This window comes from Andrena cerasifolii, chromosome 11 (genome assembly GCF_050908995.1).
Source record: "Andrena cerasifolii isolate SP2316 chromosome 11, iyAndCera1_principal, whole genome shotgun sequence".
Lineage (NCBI taxonomy): Eukaryota > Metazoa > Arthropoda > Insecta > Hymenoptera > Andrenidae > Andrena > Andrena cerasifolii.
The window spans coordinates 1,772,864-1,787,695 of NC_135128.1; the positions used below are offsets into that span (position 1 = coordinate 1,772,864).

At 35.5% G+C, this 14,832-nt stretch overlaps 1 protein-coding gene and 1 long non-coding RNA gene across 5 annotated transcripts in view; both read right to left on the reverse strand.

Annotated features, from left to right (window-relative positions):
- Positions 1 to 9,234, reverse strand: part of Pcb (Pyruvate carboxylase) — a 112,520-nt gene extending 103,286 nt beyond the window's left edge. For all 4 annotated transcript variants that reach the window (XR_013086686.1, XR_013086685.1, XM_076822739.1 and 1 more), the window contains exon 1: positions 9,075 to 9,234. The gene's annotated coding sequence lies outside the window, so the exon portion shown is untranslated. The remainder of the gene's footprint in view (positions 1 to 9,074) is intronic.
- LOC143374596 (uncharacterized) overlaps positions 1 to 14,832 on the reverse strand; it is a 362,323-nt gene that overhangs the window by 127,507 nt on the left and 219,984 nt on the right. The window lies entirely within an intron of this gene.

A 14,832-nucleotide genomic window follows, 5' to 3' on the forward strand; every position in this document is an offset into this window, starting at 1 on the left:
GATTCGAACATAAATGGACTTACGCCACTTTCAAAATGAACGGCTCATATGATACATTGCCAGTTAACCGGCTAATGTTGAACAAAAAGTATAAAAAAATCTCCATTTTCGCTTTCAAGGAACGTTATGAATTTCTGGAGGAATTATGTCTTCGAAATTGCCAAGAAAAAAGTACCGTACTTTATGCTGATTACTCGCAACATTCTGATAAGAGTAAATATCGCTTCCTATCACCGCGTCGCACTTCCTAAAACACTAAAACGCAACCGTTCGTCATAACAGCCCACGTGATCGTTCTCGTTTCACGACGATGTCATAACTCCCTTAAATGCGATTCGATATGCGAGAAAGCGGTATCGATCTTTCGCATTAAAAGCATTGCTGGGATTAGAACAGCTGATCCATCACTTTTACCATCGCCCATGAAAACGAAGCCAACGAAGAAGGTATTTAAGACTGCGGGAACCGCAGCGCGCAATTTCTTTACATACCACGGAAAAGTAGCGTCAGCGGAATTAATATTTCTGACAGGCAAGTACCTCAACCGGTCCTTAAGAGGACACGATAAACACACCCTTCAGAGGAATCGACGTTTCAGAGCAATCTACTAATCACGATTAAGGCCTCTATCTCATTTAAGGGGAGCCCTATTTAGGACGCTAGAAGTAAGGTGATACTTGGGAATTTTTTTCTAAGAAACTGTTAAGCGGATCTTTCCCAAACTTTCAGAGTATATTAGTTCACATTCAAGCAATAAAAATTAATTTTTTCGTTACAAAGTGATCGGTAGAAATGGAGATATAGAAACACGTTCGTTAAGACTCGCGCGCCGGAGTTGCAAATTTGCGATTGTAATGGTGGCCTTAATTCTTCCCTGGAATAAAAAAACCAAGGTTTTTCTTATTTCTAGTATAATTACATTGTCGATGGACCTGTAGCTTTGATAAATAAATTGAATTGAACAAGTCTTTTTCCATAAAGAGTACGCAATATCTTGGAGCGCAGACTTTTTCTTTCAAGTCCCGCCAATTTGCCAACTTTTAACTTTTTTCCCATTTGTTAGGTTCATCGACAATGTAATTGTACTAGAAATAAGAAAAACCTTGGTTTTTTTATTTCAAGGAAGAATTGGGGCCACCATTACAATCGCAAATTCGCAACTCCGGCGCGCGAGTCCTAACAAACGTGTTCCTGTATCTCCATTTCTACCGAACATTTTGTAACGAAAAAATTAATTTTTATTGTTTGATTGTGAACTAAAATACCCTGAAAGTTTGGAAAAGATCCGCGTAACAGTTTCTCAGAAAAAAATTCGCAAGGATCACCTTATTCCTAGCGTCCTAAATAGGGCTCCCCTCTTAAGGGGTCATTCTGGTAATCACGCCGCAAACTTCACAAACATTCAGGTTTTTTTTTCTCAGCGAATACAATCAATAATAATGTCAAACTTTTTTTTCATTTATTAAGCTACTTGTAATGTATACGGAACAATTTTTTAAATACACTGTTAATTGTGTTTTTTCAATGTTTTCTGGAGTTAAAAATCGCGCCTTTCAAAAGACGGGGGGAGTGATTTAAGCTCGCAGACTCATCTGAAACAAAAAAACCAAGCTGATTCTTAATCATTATGAGTACCGCTATCGCAGGTGCCATAATTAGCCACGTAAGTAAAAATTTAATAAAATTACGCGCATTCAAATTTCAATTTTCGAAATTTTCCATTCTTGCTTGTAGTTTGAATGCGCGCAATTTTGTTAAATTTTGACTTACGTGGCTAATTCTGGCACCTGCGATAGCGGTACTCATAATGATTAAGAATCAGCTTGGTTTTTTTGTTTCAGATGAGTCTGTGAGCTTAAATCACTCCCGCCAAGGAGGTACTTCTTTTCAAAGGCGCGATTTTGAACTCCAGATAACATTGAAAAAACACAATTAAAAGTGTATTTAAAAAATTGTTCCGTATACATACAAGTGCCTTAATAAATGAAAAAAAGTTTGACATTTTTATTCATTGTATTCACTGAGAGAAAAAAGCCTGAATGTTGCCGAATTTTGCGGCGTTATTACCAGAATCACCCCTTACTTATTACCAGCACACAGTTTCTGGCAGAGTCCAGTATTATTCGAATTGTTTCGAATAAATATTTATCTAACTTCAAGATAACTATGCGATTATATTCTATTTAGGCAAATATTTCATTCAGATGATAATAATTCGTTATTTGTAACATATTAGGGTAACTCGGGGTAATATGCCACCGCAGGTAATATGCCGCTTCTCAATAATTTTTTAAATAATGCACAGATGCCGTTACCATTTGCACTAATTCCGTTGAATTTAGTGTAACTGCTAAGACGACAATAGATTTTGGCATTTACCTTCTTTTATTTCCAGTAAATCCTGGTGAGTTATAAAAGTATCGTCTTGATCTAATTTCACACTGTAACTAGAATGCAGATTATACATTTGTGTGAACAGTTATACAAAAAATCAATAGATTATGACAAAGTAGACTAATAAACAAATTTTACAACCACTCGCACATCCGTGAACACTATGTACTTCGTGGAGAGATTTTCAATCCTCCCTTTTATGACCGTGTGGAGTAATATGCCACATGTTTGTCGGTATAATATGCCACAAACTAATATTTTTATAACTCTTTCTATTTAATGCCATCGAGTTGTTTTTTTTCATATTAGAACTTCAAACCGTGCTGTTTGGTCAGACGAAAATTTAAAGGTAGCCATTCGAATAGCGAAGGAGGCTCGTACTAAAATATAGAACAAATTCTGAGATTGTAGATATTTTTTATGACAATTGAACTGATGCAGAAAATGACAACTACTGTGCAATATGTGAACTATATTATTACGGTAAAATAGGACAAAAATGTGACTGGTTAAAAACTACTTGTTGCAAAAAGTGGGTGCATGAAGTCTGCGTAGAGATTGGGGACTGTTTAGTTTGCAGAAATAGCTTTTTTCAAATATATTTTACGTTTCGTTGAGTTCAAACATTTATTATTAGTTACTAATAGCTCGAATAGTTTAAAATATTGTTGATTCTCAAAAATTTGAGTGATTAGTTCGCACTTCATAGCTTGTGGCATATTACCTCAGACCTTGTGGCATATTTACCCACCACCACTTGGGTAATATGCCACTTTGTATAAACTATAAAAGTTACATATCTTTACTTATTAGTCAATATACAGAATTAGTTACACTTTCATATGTTTTTATCTATTTCCCTGTATCTGCTTATACTCGTGAGATATCGCGTTTCAAATTTAACTGTGGCATATTACACCGAGTTACCCTGTTCTATCCATTTATTCGAATATCTATTACAAAATTATTCAAATAATAGTATCGACGAAGAACTCTTCATAGTTTTGATTTCCCCTTAGTTTTCTGAAACTATGTTCATACGACGTACACAACGAGTAAATAATTATCCAAATAAAACCAGCGGCCGTAGCCGTGATGGAAAACACCGGTTCTCGTTAGATCACCGAAGTTAAGCATCACGGGGCGGTGTACTGGGGAAAGATGGGAGACCACCTTTCTCCCGGTGCGCTGCTGCTGCTGGGACTAGGGCTGGGACTATTCGAATAATTTAATATTCGTATATTTTACAAGTATTCGAATGCTAAGAATAAACTTCGAATATTTGAGTATTCGAATGTTATTATTCGAATACTGATGTAATCGAATAGTATGGTGTGAAGTGGGTCAAAATTTGCTTACAAGATTTCACCCTGACAAATGAACCTAAAGAACTTGATTTATAATTCACACCATACTATTCGAATAGTATTCGAATACTTGGATATTCGAATTATATTCGCCAAATAATTGAGCAACTGAAGTATTCGAATATTCGAATACCGAAAAATTCGACAAATAGTCCCAGCCCTAGTTGGGACCCGAAGAAGAGAGGAGGGGAAAAAAGTGGGACTCAAAATAAGCTTGAAACGCCATCCTGCTTAAAACACAGGAAACAATAAAAACAATATCCAAATAAAAATTATTTATGTTATCTGAATGAATTATCATTTGGTTAAAACTTAATCGGAGTAATCCTTATTCGAGTAAAAATTTATTCGGGTAAATTCTTATTCGACTAAAAACTTATCCGTTTGTAGCGAATAGAAGTCTAATCGTTATTCGTCATCCGAAGACAATTTTGCTCATCTCTGGTTTCTGGCGACAGAAAATGTTACGAAATGAGGTCACCTCAGAGACTTATTTCACGCAAAAAGAAAGTTACGATTACGGTGCTAAGTCCCGGATCCTTTTTTGCATGCTCCTGGACAGTGTTAATTTGATTCAGGATAAGAATAACGATTAACGAATGCTTTGTTATTCGTCACAGGCGAATTTCTTGCTTGGCATACAAATTTATTTAAGTGGCATAGGAAGGATGATAACTTTTATTCAAATGATTTTTTATTTGGTATTTTGTTATTGACCTAACACTATATATTACATTTATTATCAACGAAAATAGTTATCACATCGAACACTATCAACAGTTAATTGGATAATTATTTGAATAATTTTGGAATCGTTATCCAAATAAATTATTCCAATAACTAAGGATCAATTATTCGAATTACGTGGTAAAATAATCGGTTATGAATAATGAATAAAATTGTTATCCTGATGAAATATTCGAATAAAAAGAATTCATTTGTGTAATTATCTTCCTACAATTCAATGATGCCCAACTCTGTTTCTGAGCAACGTTCATATATGTTTCAGCGGTAAAGGTGTAAATAATATACATTTTTATAGATTTATTTACTTAAAAAATGTAAAACTTTCCAATCGCACTAATAGAAGTACCTATTTTATTAATAATATCATGTAATGTCATAGGTCTTTAGGGCCTTTTCATACGAGATACTTCTGCACCTCACAATTCCTATTCGAAGCACAGGTGAAAGTGAATCTAGAGGTGAGATTCACCCCTGAAAGCAGTGACCAATACTTTTTCATACACTTCATAGGAACAGATAGAAATTATATGAATAATTTAAAAAAAGTAGTTTGCGTTAATGAACAAAAATGTTGTCCAAAATTTTGGGTACGAGTTTTAAGTATCGAAGTAAAAAAATGTTCATACACACATATATTAATGTGAATATGCACATTCGGGGTATATACCTAATTGATAGAATGAGTTTTAAGTTAAATAAGTGTTCGCAGAAGGAGGAACTTCTGAATACCTGTTACAACTTAAAGCTTTAAAAAGTCACGTAAATAATAACTCACAATGACTACAGTTATTTGTTCATCAATCAGCAACTCTACAGACCCATAAAACGGAGAAGCATTGTACAATTATTTTACTTAACGCATAACGAATCTATGCTTTCTTATAACTTAATAAATCATTTTCGGAAGTGGGTTCATATAAACTTTTTTCAACTATTTAACCTCCAGAATACACTATATTAATTTGGCACCGATCTGTCAGGACACCCTGTATATGTATCTCTATTTCACCCGATTGGCGCGTACACGCGTGGCAAACGCACGTGCTTTCGTCCCCGCATTGACATGCCAATTACTGCACTCTTGCGCATTTATCTCGCGAATTGCAATTGCACCGGACATCGTAGCTGTTTAATCAACCTGATTACATAAACATCCGTCACTGTTGTTGACAGTTTTTCGTTCAAAAAGCAAATTGAATTTTACAGGAACAAAGAATGAAAATGTAATTGAAATGGAGGACTTTAACAACTGTATATTTGCTGTATGCCTTTGTATTCTCAGACAGATAAATATTTAACTGTTAAAAATGGAGTTATAAATTTGTTACTGATAGCTCATATTTGTTATGGCTCGCTTTCTTCCAACCTTTACAATCAGACCTTTATTTGCACGCATTATTTGACAGATTTACAAGATCACAATGTCATAATACTTTGAAGTATTTAGAAAGCGTAACATTCTTCCTGATTTCAGAGTTCTAATCGGCCACTATTTACCTCTGATACCGTTAATCTGATAATAGTTTCACAGAATCTGGAAAAAGATAATGTTGGAGCAGATAAGGTATGTTTGCATCGCAAATCAATATTTCGTATGTCAAAAGTATTTTATTTAAGGGGACCTTCCGGTCTAGAGCCCAAAAAAATAGGTGGTATTTAGGAATTAATTAAAGGAAAACTACTACATATAATTTAATGCGACTTTTTGCATTGTATTAAGGATGTCTTAAACTACAGAAGTATATTTTTTGTTTTACAATTAATCATTGCAGATGGCACTGGGGAGTCGTTAAAGTCAAGGCGTCAACAAATTGATCCAAATCGGTGAGACCTGTATCTCCAAAAGTTATTATCCGATTCTACTGAAACTTTTTTTATTTTGAAGAATATACTGAAGGCTAGTGGGAAAACCAGAAAAAATACAAAAATGACATTTTTTTAGAAAATAGCTACACTTGAAGTTTGAAATCACTTTTTCCCTATAGTTTTCATCATTTCAACGCCTTTGAAAATTATAAATTTTCACTTTTTTGTAATTTTTTTTGGTATCCCCCTAGCTAGAAGTATATTCTTCAAAATAAAAAAAGTTTCAATCGAATCGGATAATAACTTTTGGAAATACAGGTCCCACCGTTTTGAGAACACTGTTTCGAGAAAAACGCGTTTAAAGTTTTACGTGAGTGCCGAGTGGCCGGGTGTTACCTATGCATTTGCCGCTACTCAAGTGCCTATAACTTCGGGAATTTTACGAATTTCAAAAAATCCTTTTAATCACGTATTCCTATAAGGTTGTTACAATCAAAAAATGAAAAAAAATCGACTTTTAGACCGGAAGGTCCCCTTAATATGAAAACTAATTTAGGAATATTAGCTCACAACTATAGCCAATGTTTGGTTGTTTCTTTGACAAAGCATGCTAGTATATTTGAAAATATAATAGAATAGCAGTGACATATTTTTCTTAGAATTTACTTTATTTTTCATTCCATTATGTTACGTATAAATCCGTAATTGTAAGTGCGCGTGCGTTGTTGGAGAGATCCTTTTGTATTCGTTACCTCCACTTATATAAATGAAACCTACTATTGTTGTTTTTTTATTTTATATTAAAACGTACAATTTTATTTTACTTTATTTTAATTTCAGCCAGGGATTTACTCAATTAAATGTGATTGTTTAATTTCATTGATAGCAATAAAGGTGGAGAATATTGGGAAAATATTTAACACATCAGCATTCTATAAATATTATTGCACTGCTCTTATTAGGTACTCATCCATCATCGAACAACAATCCAGTGTTCACCCAAAGTGAGCAAAAATATACAACTGAAATGCGAAACGAGCACACACGCTAGATAATGTGCGTTATAAATTACTTCGGACGAGTTCACCTCGACATTTCCGTGTAAATGTTCAGAATTGAATTTCACTAACATGTTTTCAATATAAGATTGCTTTTGACAATATGATTCAGAAGCCACAAGTATTATTCGATATCAGAAAAGTACAAGATCTCACAACGTTAAAATATTCCCGACACAACTAAAAAACTATACCTACATATTCAACTATAATAAAAAAATAATACCACGTCACTGATAAAATTCAGACACCTAAATTTAATATATCCCTTTGACAAATTATAAAACGATGTAGAAATCTCAGGCCAAACCTTTTAGCCTGAAATAAAGTCCTAATAGTCTAACATTTTAATTCCCACTTTAAATCTTCGCTCACAACAAAACAAAGAATCACTGAAATTTGTCTGCCAACTAGTATACCCCCATTCAATACGTAAGTTACTGCGTCTTATCCAAGAAACGAATTTTGTACAAGGTGGTACTCTGTTTGGTACTTAAAAACGTAATCTAATTAAAATCACGTGAAATGTTCCACGCGAGTGCAATGAAAGTCAAGTATCAATTGACGCACTATCGCACATGCCTATGCAGATGTACCGCGAAACGTCAGAGAAGCAACGAAAATGTAGATCCGTCTAGAGGCAAAGGAAAGAGAATCATGCCGGCACTTGTCACCGAACAGGTTATGCAAATCATGCCCATTATATTGACACAACAAATGCGCTCACGTAATAAGAAATTACCGAGGTAAATTGAAAGAGCCAGTGGTTCAGCTTCCCCTAAAATTATCGCTAAGTAAATGGTTTAAATGATTCACCTTAACCCCTATAACCTATGCAAGATAAAAGGAAATAACGCGCAGCTTAACAATTTCAAAATCGTTGCCACGTATTTATTTGGAAAAAATAGATCAAATCCTTGACAGCAGAGGCAACGAAGCCTTTGGAAAAATCAAAAACCAAGGTTATCATCGAGCAGTCATAGATCGTGACCTCTGACCCTATCATTGGGACCTTGACGATCGACATCAGCGATCCACCGGGGTATTACGCGAATGTCCTAGCTTCGAGACGTCCTTTATTTTGAAATTCGACATGGTCGCCAATAAACGTTACAAAGCAAAGAAACACCTCAAACAGGTTCGCTACTTAGGTACTCCTTCTCGAGTATAGACCAATTAAGAGTTCTTTTCAGCGTTTCCAGCGTTTTGTTTGTGCGCCTTTTCAGAGACACAAATGCGACGCAATTGACGTCAAGTTTGTTCGATTTTGTCCGTTCGCGGAATGGAGACTCGTGTCCTACTGACGATGACCAAAAATTCAACGACTGCGCAATCAATCCGCGTGCTGCGGCGCGCGTCACAATGATCAGGGTGGTTCAGTCGGAATAAACACACAAGGGGACTACGTCGCGGGCGCACAGTGCGCAAGGGTTCGCACGGGTTGCGGCACGGACCGGGAGGAACGGTCCGTTTGAATTTCGTAACACAGCCGCCGACGAATAAGTTCAGGTATCTGGGCCAGTTTCGTCCGTCACTTCGCGCAGGCATGGAATGTTTTCTCGATAATTAATTGCCGCACCGCTTTCCGCCGCGGGAACACGATTCTCGCGCGTTTAATGAAGCTTGCCGCACCGTACGCAACGTGACACGACGAAACAGCACGGAAATCCGACGAGTTTCAGTCAGTAATTCGAGTACTTACAAAATATCACGCGCCCGGGACGCACTGAGCCAGACCCCGTCCGGCTGAAGTCTAAGCCGCACTGAAATCCTGGAGCATGATGGGTTGCTCCCGCTGGCACACACGCGTTCGACCTCTACGGAAATAGAGGCAGACACGATTGGTAGCCAACTTGCGCCTGCTCGTATCACAGGCGCGTCTCGTGCGGAGGCCAGAGCGTGGCGCCATCTAGCGGGCCTCCAGAGCGAGGTGTTACCAGCAGTGATGGGTTACTAGTTTCGGGATAACCCGAATGGTAACGCTTCGAATGTATGACGAACGATACGAAGAGAGGGAAGGTCAAAATGGGAAGAGGAATTGAGTCAATACTGTGCGCACAGTGTTTCGCGTAATGCTAAAAAATCAAGAATCTAAATTGTTCGATCCACAAATTGTTGTATCCTAAAATGTTAATAAAGGCACGTAGGTGTTAATGTTACCCATAATTTTTGCTGAATTTACTAATTTGTGGTCAAAAACGATGCTTGAAATTTATTCCAATTTTCGGTGCGATTCTTTAAACACGTGCTATTTGCCGAATGTTTATCTGATTCATTTGATTTTTTATATATTATGTTTAGTATTATATGACCTTCCCAGTTGCCGAAAAACTTTTTTGCAATATCAACAATTTGTCCCAATTTTTATGTTAAATGTTTATCACCTTTGAGTTGAGTTTTAAAAAAAGTACCAAATAGTACCTGCGTGATTTTTTGTATATTAGTTGAGGGAACATTAAACTTTATATTAACGTCAATTTCAACTGCCCAAATTTGCCCGAAACGGAAAAAATAGCCGAAATCATTAAGACGTTCACCACTCAGTAGCGTATAAAATACTTGATAGTATATGATTCAAATTATTGCGAAGCGTCAGATACAAACACAGACACATGTTCCGAGTCCGATTCTGATTTAATATGACAAACAAATTTTTTCATTTTATTATTATTTATAATATTTAATTTTTTTATTAATGTTTTCATTTTTATGTTATTTTTTATGTTTTATTTGCTACGTAATGAAAATTACAAACCAAATACCAGATAAATTTTGGTGTACGAAGTTATGATATTTGTCTCCCAAATCCATATATGTAAAACGACCGCAACGGTTTTCATGTATTTCTGCGAAACTGATGAAAAAAAAAATTCTTACAAAAGTGAGTCAGGATTCAGTTGACAACAAATTGCAAAAGTAAAAATTAATAAAAAAAAATTATTCAATAAAAAATCAAGATCACCTCATTTTTTTTTAAAGGAACTGCATATTTTTTATACACCTATCGATGCATCTTTATATTCTCTTTAAAAAAGTATTATGGTAGGGTAGACCGAGGCGAATCGGATCACTTTGTGTTTGACGGTATAAAAATACTAGTCAAACATTAAAAAACTAATTTTTTATTATATATTCGTGATCAGTACACCTTTGGCTTTAAGATTAATAATAGAAAATAAAATTAAACATAAAAGTGTTTCTTCTGCAAACAAAAAAACAAAAAGTGAGAAATATCCGATTGGCCCCGAAACTAGGGGCGAATCGGATAACCCATAAATTTCTGAAAAACACTGAAATTTTTATAACAAAATCTTTAGAATCAACTTAAACAAATCTAATTTAATGACTGTGAAGTCAAGTGATACTATTCAGCACACAGATCGGAAGCATATTACCGTTTTTAGCCGCCTCTATCAGCACAATTCTCGTGGCATCACTCTTCTCAGATAATCTTCTGAAAGTGGACGAATTAAATTTTTACCAGAGTAAATACAATGCCATCTTCTTAAGACCATTAATTTAATTATTTTTTTCGTCATTTCTCTAAATTTAATTTTTATCACAGATTCCTTTATTTTCTTTGGACACCATGATCCATGATTGCTCTTTTTTATGTACGTACTAATCATCTGTATATAAGCAATTATCATATTTATAATCATAAAAATACTCAAATGAAAATAAAGAGTGATCCGATTCACCCCAAATAACGTGATCCGATTAGCCCCATATATAAGTATTTCAAAGGGTGTAGATTACATAAACACATTGTGATATAATAGTGTAAAATACATCAAACACTAAACTTGGACATCGCGCAAACTAACAACAATAAACACATTGAAATTTTCAAGCTTACTTTTTATTTTAAATAAGAAATTGCAGATTACGTAGGTTAGATTCAGACCAGAATTGTAACGTTCGCACGCGTCCATGTCACTGAAAACGTATGCCAGCTCTAAACAATGATTTAAAACAATTAACGGGTTTTTGCGTTAGGTGCGGGGGATAGAGGCGAGGTACTACAAGCGATTGGAGTGCTTATTTCTATCGCGATGTAAGAAATATGGACTAAATTCTTATTTTGTTCCGATTCGCCCTGTGATTCGATTCGACCCGGTCTACCCTACTTAGGTCGAAAACTAATTAGTTCAGAAGCTATGAGTTTTCTTCCGAACGCCCATATACGCGAAACACTGTGCTGTGGAACGAAAGGAACAGACATGTGAAAAGTACAAATTAGATACAAAAAGTAGCCGTAAGAACGACCAACTACAAGGAACCATACGAAAGAATAAAATATGGAAAATTTGATGAATGACGCTGCCTCATGGAAGAGAATATGAAGGCAGCATGTTTATTAACAGATTGTGGTGGAAGGGATCAGGTGATAATGGGATGATTCAGATGTGGAAATCAAGAGGAAAAGAAACGGATACCTACTGGAAATTAGAGGAGGAAAGTCAATGTAGAATATGTAAGGAAAAGTTGAAAACATTAAAGCATTTATTAGGAGAATGCGGAAGAAAAAGAGAACAGATAGAATTATAATCGAAGAATTATTATAGTAAAGAATAATGGACAAATAAAGCAACAGAAGGCACATAATAACGGGAAAAGCACTGACCAAGGTAATGTACTTGTACTTTTAGTGTGCCTACTTAGAATCATGTGCAAAACCTCCTTTGTAAATTAAGAAAACGTAGAAGTAAACGTTTGCTACTAGGGGAGACCGGGGCAAAGTGACGCGAAAAAAGGTGGAAGTCGAATAAAATTTTCCCTTTCAATAAAAATGTGTGGAAATAGATTTATAATATAATTTGAACGTTGCTATTGATAAATGACGAGTAGCAATGCTTAAAATAAACTTAAAGTATATTAAACTTCACCTTGAAAAGAAAATGCCAAAACGACCAGTTTACCCCATATATGGGGTAAAGTGAGCTACTATCTAGGGTAAAGTACGCTGAAATAAAATACGAGTGTTAATTAAGGATATAGGCAATTATTAACCCCTTGCGCTGGGATGACGTGTGTAGCACGTCAGTTTCTGTTTTTTTTTAACCGTGGTTGTCAAAAACTGTGGCAGATTTTTCATTTTTTTTTAGGAATAGAAATTCCATCGCACCGCGTAGTTCCCCAGCTAGCTGACAGGTTAGGTTATTGCGCATATCACTCGAGCATCTTTTCTTCGCAGCTCAGTTTACCCCGGTCACTTTGCCCCGAATGTGTACTCAGTGGAAAATTAATTATTTAATAACGTTAGGATTAATGTTTTCTCAAACGCGTGTACATGTATGTTTATAAGCTTGTTATAAACACGCAGAAAAAATTTGGAGTTAAAATAACACATTTAAGTCTCATTTATCCAAAAAGCTAAATTGAAAAGAAAACCAATAGGAAGTCTCTAAAACTTCATTTTTAATTTTTTAAATGAATTTCCATTTCTCCATATCTGAATGTGCATAATTAAGATTGTGGTATTACACACAATTTATTACGTCACCAAAATTTGTAAATATATTCTATTGTTAAAGAATAAATTAAGAGAGCTCATTTTACCCCGAGGTTCACTTTGCCCCGGTCTCCCCTACTTAGGGGACAGTTCCCTATATTGGACCACTTAAGAAAGTACCTCTATAAATCGGTAAAGTGTTCAGGATTGTAATAGATACATAAATCTAATCAAACAGACTGAAACGCTATTAGGCTGATTACAAAAAAATATTGTCAAACTGGTGTCAATGCTCCAATTATGGTACGACAAGTATCCTAAATTGAACCATGTCTATTTTTCATTATTTTAGGTAAGAACTTTTATTTAAAAATGTACGTACACTCTATAAAACAAAATATAAAATAACACTAAGAAGCATTTTATAGGATACTGAGAAAAAATAAATATGCATTTGACGAAACAATCAGTCGCTGTCAGACTGGAAATTTATGCACTCGTAATAATCGGTATGACGACCAGAAATGCTGTGCAACAAACAACACAAAGGTATTCTTTATCATCTGCTTCACTCGAAGAATTCTGTGCCATAATCTGTCCCATTTCCCATATTTTATCCTTAAGAAAGAACGAATGAACGTTGCATAATTTGGACCGGTGCTATTAGGTATATTACATTGTATAGTTCTATTTTAAGTTTCTTGTGATTTGAATTTTGATCGGTGTATTCAAATTCAATTTGAATATTTTTATTTAATAAATTGGAATTAAAAATGAAATTCTAATTAATTGGATTAGTCAAATTTAATTTGATTACTGAATTTATTTAATTAAATTGAAGTTTAAAATTAAATTGTGATTACCTATTAGATAAGTTGTAGAAATTTTGAATTTGTTTAGTAGAACTGAATTACTCTTCAGTAAAAACTGCCAAAAGTAAAATAAGGTGATAAATATGGGGGAAAATATACAGATAAACAAATCGTACAAGCTGTAGATGCTGTGCAAAAAGGAATGTCACAGCATACAGCTTCCAAAAAATATAGGATGCCACGATCTACCACGCAATTTTATAGAATGAGTTCCGCTTTTTCTAAATCATTGCTAGTCCCTTGTGTCTCGCCGCGAGGCGTACTGATACTTCTTCAGAGTAATTTCGTTTCCTACTCTATTGTCGGGGAAACATTTTTCGATCTAACAAAAAAAACAGCTTCTTATTTCCGCCGACCGGTCGCCGTGCGTCACAGAATTACAGTCCGAGATTCCCGACCGAAATACAATTGGTTAGGAATTTCGGTTTCCTTTTACATTCTCTCACTGTGACGGTCAGAATTTCTCTCCTCTTTCGTCACGGGTACTGGTCACTCGAGAGATATGTGACCGGTCTGAATTTCGGTTTCTGCTTCGGTCTTGACTCCCTGATATGCTGAAGGGTCTCACTGCGCTTCCAAAATCCTTTACGCGGTTGCGCCGGATTTCGGGCGGTCGGTTGCGGCAATCGGAATGTGTGCTGGGATGCTACGCCCGGTCGGGTCACAACGCTGTACACTAGGGTGGCTCTTATTTTCGATTTTTGAATTTTGAACAGTTGAACCGCGAAAGTATATAAATTGTTAGGTCTATTCTACATACATTTACTATTGTCTGAAATGTTTTATTAGTAACTTAGTTTTGTTTCGTGATCGACGTGGTAAATGAAGTACAATTAGTAGGTATCAGCAGACAGGGGAGCAAACAAAATGAAACTTCCGAAAAGTCTGAACACTTGAATAATTAACGCAACATACATGCATGCAAACATTTCAAGGAATTATACTGGAAGCTAATTCCCCTTCCCCCTCTACCCATAAGCACACTGAGCGACCATGTCTCTATACAGGAATGCTAGCGAAGTGGGTACGACCCCGCAGCTGTTTTGGCCTTATTATCTTATCTTAGATATAGTTCCGGTCTTTTAACATGATTAAGCGAATATTTTTTTTTTTCGAACCCATCTGTCGTTTTA